Here is a 6,047-nt window from a genome sequence, read left to right as displayed (position 1 = left end):
TCTTGAAGTGGAGTCCAGGCAATCAAGAATCTCCAGCACAGCGTAAACCTGACAGCACTTTCCTCCCCATCACACTCACCTCCTGTGTGGTATCAGCACAGTATCACTCCAGTATCACTCCAGCACTCTCTACTCCAGCACTCTCTACTCCAGCACTCCAGTATCACTCCAGCACTCTCTACTCCAGCACTCCAGTATCACTCCAGCACTCCAGTAGCACTCCAGCACTCCAGTAGCACTCCAGTATCACTCCAGCACTCTCTACTCCAGCACTCTCTACTCCAGCACTCCAGTATCACTCCAGCACTCTCTACTCCAGCACTCCAGTATCACTCCAGCACTCTCTACTCCAGCACTCCAATATCACTCCAGCACTCCAGTAGCACTCTCTACTCCAGCACTTCAGTAGCACTCTCTACTCCAGCACTCCAATATCACTCGAGCACTCCAGTATCACTCCAGCACTCTCTACTCCAGCACTCCAGTATCACTCCAGCACTCTCTACTCCAGCACTCCAGTATCACTCCAGCACTCTCTACTCTAGCACTCTCTGCTCCAGCACTCCAGTATCACTACAGCACTCCAGTAGCACTTCAGCACTCTCTACTCCAGCACTCCAATATCACTCCAGCACTCTCTACTCCAGCACTCTCTACTCCAGCACTCTCTACTCCAGCACTCCAGTATCATTCCAGCACTCTCTATTCCAGCACTCCAGTAGCACTCCAGCACTCTCTACTCCAGCACTCCAATATCACTCGAGCACTCTCTACTCCAGCACTCCAATATCACTCAAGCACTCTAGTATCACTCCAGCACTCTCTACTCCAGCACTCCAGTATCACTCCAACACTCTCTACTCCAGCACTCTCTACTCCAGCACTCCAGTATCACTCCAGCACTCCAGTAGCCCTCCAGCACTCTCTACTCCAGCACTCCAATATCACTCCAGCACTCCAGTAGCCCTTCAGCACTCTCTACTCCAGCACTCCAATATCACTCCAGCACTCCAGTAGCACTCCAGCACTCTTTACTCCAGTACTCCAGTATCACTCCAGCACTCCAGTATCACTCCAGCACTCTCTACTCCAGTATCACTCCAGCACTCCAGTATCACTCCAGCACTCCAGTATCAATCCAGCACTCTAGTATCACTCCAGCACTCTTTACTCCAGCACTCCAGTATCACTTGAGCACTCCAGCACTCCAGCACTCCAGTATCACTCCAGCACTCTCTACTCCAGCACTCCAGTATCACTCCAGCACTCCAGTATCACTCCAGCACTCTAGTATCACTCCAGCACTCTCTACTCCAGCACTCCAGTATCACTCCAACACTCTCTACTCCAGCACTCTCTACTCCAGCACTCCAGTATCACTCCAGCACTCCAGTAGCCCTCCAGCACTCTCTACTCCAGTACTCCAATATCACTCCAGCACTCCAGTAGCACTCCAGCACTCTTTACTCCAGTACTCCAGTATCACTCCAGCACTCCAGTATCACTCCAGCACTCTCTACTCCAGTATCACTCCAGCACTCCAGTATCACTCCAGCACTCCAGTATCAATCCAGCACTCTAGTATCACTCCAGCACTCTTTACTCCAGCACTCCAGTATCACTTGAGCACTCCAGCACTCTCTACTCCAGTATCACTCCAGCACTCCAGTATCACTCCAGCACTCCAGTATCAATCCAGCACTCTAGTATCACTCCAGCACTCTTTACTCCAGCACTCCAGTATCACTTGAGCACTCCAGCACTCCAGCACTCCAGTATCACTCCAGCACTCTCTACTCCAGCACTCCAGTATCACTCCAGCACTCCAGTATCACTCCAGCACTCTAGTATCACTCCAGCACTCTCTACTCCAGCACTCCAGTATCACTCCAACACTCTCTACTCCAGCACTCTCTACTCCAGCACTCCAGTATCACTCCAGCACTCCAGTAGCCCTCCAGCACTCTCTACTCCAGTACTCCAATATCACTCCAGCACTCCAGTAGCCCTTCAGCACTCTCTACTCCAGCACTCCAATATCACTCCAGCAGCACTCCAGCACTCTTTACTCCAGTACTCCAGTATCACTCCAGCACTCCAGTATCACTCCAGCACTCTCTACTCCAGTATCACTCCAGCACTCCAGTATCACTCCAGCACTCCAGTATCAATCCAGCACTCTAGTATCACTCCAGCACTCTTTACTCCAGCACTCCAGTATCACTTGAGCACTCCAGTATCACTCCAGCACTCCAGTATCACTCCAGCACTCTCTACTCCAGCACTCCAGTATCACTCCAAAACTCTCTACTCCAGCACTCCAGTATCACTCCAGCACTCCAGTATCACTCCAGCACTCTAGTATCACTCCAGCACTCTCTACTCCAGCACTCCAGTATCACTTGAGCACTCCAGTATCACTCCAGCACTCTCTACTCCAGCACTCCAGTATCACTCCAGCACTTCAGTATCACTTGAGCACTCCAGTATCACTCCAGCACTCCAGTATCACTCCAGGTCTCTAGTATCACTCCAGCACTCTCTACTCTAGCACTTCAGTATCACTCCAGCACTCTAGTATCACTCCAGCACTCTAGTATCACTCCAGCACTCCAGTATTACTCCAGCACTCTAGTATCACTCCAGAACTCTTTACTCCAGCACTCCAATATCACTCCAGCACTCCAGTATCACTCCAGCTCTTACCACTCTGGTAGCTTGATAATGATAGACCCTTCCCTTCTCCTGCTGCAGGATGTGGTGGGGGTTCATGGTATCAGTAGGCCCAGTGCGGTCCGGCGAGTGCTACAGAACGAGGAGGAGCTCAATCCTCGTCACTTCTCCTTCTGAAGGCGCCTAAAGAAGGAAATAAATGCCACGAAAATATCTTATTAAACAAATTATACAGTGAAGTGACATGAGCGCCCCATGAGTGTGACCCCAGCCAATTACTGGATTGTACTGGTGCCGAGCTGAGGACGGGTGATGGCAGGACGCGTCGCCTGATGCACTTCTGCTCATTGTTCTTAAAGGCCAAACAGTCAATCACTGAGTCCAACGTCTCCTGAACATGAGGAATACAGAAAGAATCCCAATTATAAATCACCAATACAGACAGGAGAAAGATGGGATGTGTGCACTGAAGGATAATGTCCTCCAGCACCGCACTAGAAAAATATACAACTTTATTGAATATAAATAGCACAAACAGTTAAAAACATTGAAAAACGCACCACGCGGGGCGTCAGGCTCCTCCCTCATCGGCACTTGGTGATATCAGTTTTCTTTACCCCTGGATACTATATGATTACTTGTAGCTTGTTCTGTAATACAAAGGTGACATTTATATTGTACTTTACCATAATTTCACCTATAGAGACTGGACCGTGATATCAGCGTCCATGCAGATCCAGCGGCTATTGTATTCATCCTACACTGTATCCACCAAGTCAGGTCACATTCACACCAGAGGCTAAGGCAGCGCACGCACATATCTGACAGTTTTCATGCATTGTTGTACACACACAATGGGGCAGATTTATCAAGCAGTCTAAAAGTCAGAATATTTCCAGTTGCCCATGGCAACCAATCACAGCTAAGCTTTCATTTCACCAGTGCTCATGAATATTTTAAAGGGGAGCTGTGATTGGTTGCCATGGGCAATTGGAAATATTCTGACTTTCAGACTGCTTGATAAATCTGCCCCAATATGGTGTTTGCAAATGTTTCTAACTGTTTGTGCCATTTATATTCAATAAAGTTGTATATATTTCTAGTGCGGTGCTGGAGGACATTATCCTTCAGTAGACACATCCCATCTTTCTTCTGTCTGTATTGGTTCTTCCTTTGGGATGTGTCGCATGTTAAAGGGGACCTACCACCCCGATTCTACCTATAAAGGTAGAAGGGGTGGTAGGTGGATGGATGGGACGTGAGGATAGCCCTTTTTTGGGCTAATCCTCACGTCCCGGTTGTCTTATAGAAAACTTTATTGTAGCTGTATGCTAATTTTTTTATGTGGCTACTGGGGCGTGGAGTAGCCGGACATGAGGCTACTAGTCGCGGCTACTCCACGCCCCAGTAGCCGCGTTACTCCGCCTACCAGATAATCTTCGGCGCGCAGCTCCTGTTAGCTGCGCGCCCTCGTCCGAGTCCCCCGTCTACTGCGCATGCGCAGTAGTTCTGGCCCCGGAGCCGCACAGCCGAAGGCCTGCGTTCTGCGCAGACGCAGAACGCAGGGGACCCGGACGAGGGCGCGCAGCTACAAGGAGCTGTGCGCCGAAGATTATCTGGTAGACGGAGTGACGTGGCTACTGGGGCGTGGAGTAGCCGTGACTAGTAGCCTCATGTCCGCCTACTCCACGCCCCAGTAGCCACATAAAAAAATGAGCATATAGCTACAATAAAGTTTTCTAAAAGACACCCGGGAGGTGAGGATTAGCTTTAAATTGATAAAGAATAATAGAGGGTTTTATCCATATAACAATTTTTTTTTTTTTTTTGAAACGTGTTAAAATTTCAGGTTTAAAAGGAGATATTCCTAATATATTGATGGCTTAGTTCTAGCGCCATGGTTGTGCCCCAGCTCCATCTGAGGACGGAACTGCACCGAGAGCAACCCTAAAATAGCCCCGTCCTGCAGTTTCCTGGTGGGAATCACAGCACTTGATCAGCACAAACATCTTCATTTCCAGGATCCAGCAGATTCCAGAGATTAGATCACCAATAATTAAGCGCTGACAGTTTTTAGAGATAGAGAACATGTGAAAACCATATTAAGGGGAAGCTATTGTATGTACAATGCAATATGATCTGCAGGCAGCATGTCATAGAGCAGCAGGGTGCAATATTGTTCCTCCTGCTCTATAACTAGCTGCCTGCAGATATAACATTGGTTCTCATTTACTAAGGGTCCAAATGCCGCACTTTCGTCGGGTTTCCCGAATATTTCCATTTTGCGTCGAATTGCACCAGGATTTTGGCGCAAGCAATCGGACTTTGGTGCACTGGTGCCGGCTGGCACGCGACAGAAATGGGGGGCGTGTCCCAAGGGATTCGGACAAACTGCGGAATTTAAAAAAGGATTTGTGTTGCAAGGACAGCACTCGCATGCACCGGGAAGAAGCAGGTGAACTCTGACGGACCTCGGCGCAGCAGCCACACCTGCTGGATATCGGGCTCACAATGTTAGTGAATCGCGCTGGACCTGAATCCTCATCGGACAACGCAATCTGCTCAGCTCCTCCTGCTCTATAACATGCTGCCTGCAGATAGGACACTATGTACAATCGGCTCAGCTCCTCCTGCTCTATAACATGCTGCCTGCACATAGGACACTATGTACAATCCGCTCAGCTCCTCCTGCTCTATAACATGCTGCCTGCAGATAGAACACTATGTACAATCTGATTAGCTTCTCCTGCTCTATAACATGCTGCCGGCAGATAGGACACTATGTACAATCTGCTCAGCTCCTCCTGCTCTATAACATACTGCCTGCAGATAGGACACTGTGTACAAGCTGCTCAGCTCCTCCTGCTCTATAACTTGCTGCCTGTAGATAGGACACTGTGTACAAGCTGCTCAGCTCCTGCTGGTCTATAACATGCTGCCTGCAGATAGGACACTTTGTACAATCTGCTCAGCTCCTCCTGCTCTATAACATGCTGCCTGCAGATAGGACACCATGTACAATCTGCTCAGCTCCTCCTGCTCTATAACATGCTGCCTGCAGATAGAACACTATGTACAATCTGCCCAGCTCCTCCTGCTCTATAACATGCTGCCTGCAGATAGGACACTATGTAAAATCTTCTAAGCTCCTCCTGCTCTGTAACATGCTGCCTGCAGATCAGACACTATGTACAATCTACTCAGCTCCTCCTGCTCTATAACATGCTCCCTGCAGATAGGACACTATGTACAATCTGCTCAGCTCCTCCTGCTCTATAACATGCTGCCTGCAGATAGGACACTATGTACAATCTGCTCAGCTCCTCCTGCTCTATAACATGCTGCCTGCAGATAGGACACTATGTACAATCTGC

The 6,047-nt window shown here is 49.0% G+C and overlaps 1 long non-coding RNA gene across 1 annotated transcript; it reads right to left on the bottom strand.

Moving 5' to 3' along the window:
- Positions 1 to 2,713: 2,713 nt before the first annotated feature.
- Positions 2,714 to 3,300, bottom strand: LOC140106353 (uncharacterized). The gene is made up of 3 exons (XR_011850767.1): positions 3,234 to 3,300; positions 2,953 to 3,064; positions 2,714 to 2,856 (listed from the first exon to the last, which is right to left on the bottom strand). It is a non-coding gene; the product is annotated as an uncharacterized lncRNA (long non-coding RNA).
- Between the last annotated feature and the right edge of the window lie 2,747 nt (positions 3,301 to 6,047).

Source organism: Engystomops pustulosus, chromosome 11 (genome assembly GCF_040894005.1).
Source record: "Engystomops pustulosus chromosome 11, aEngPut4.maternal, whole genome shotgun sequence".
Taxonomy (NCBI): domain Eukaryota; kingdom Metazoa; phylum Chordata; class Amphibia; order Anura; family Leptodactylidae; genus Engystomops; species Engystomops pustulosus.
Note: the sequence above shows the minus strand (reverse complement) of the source record. Positions and strands in the feature narration are given on the sequence as shown.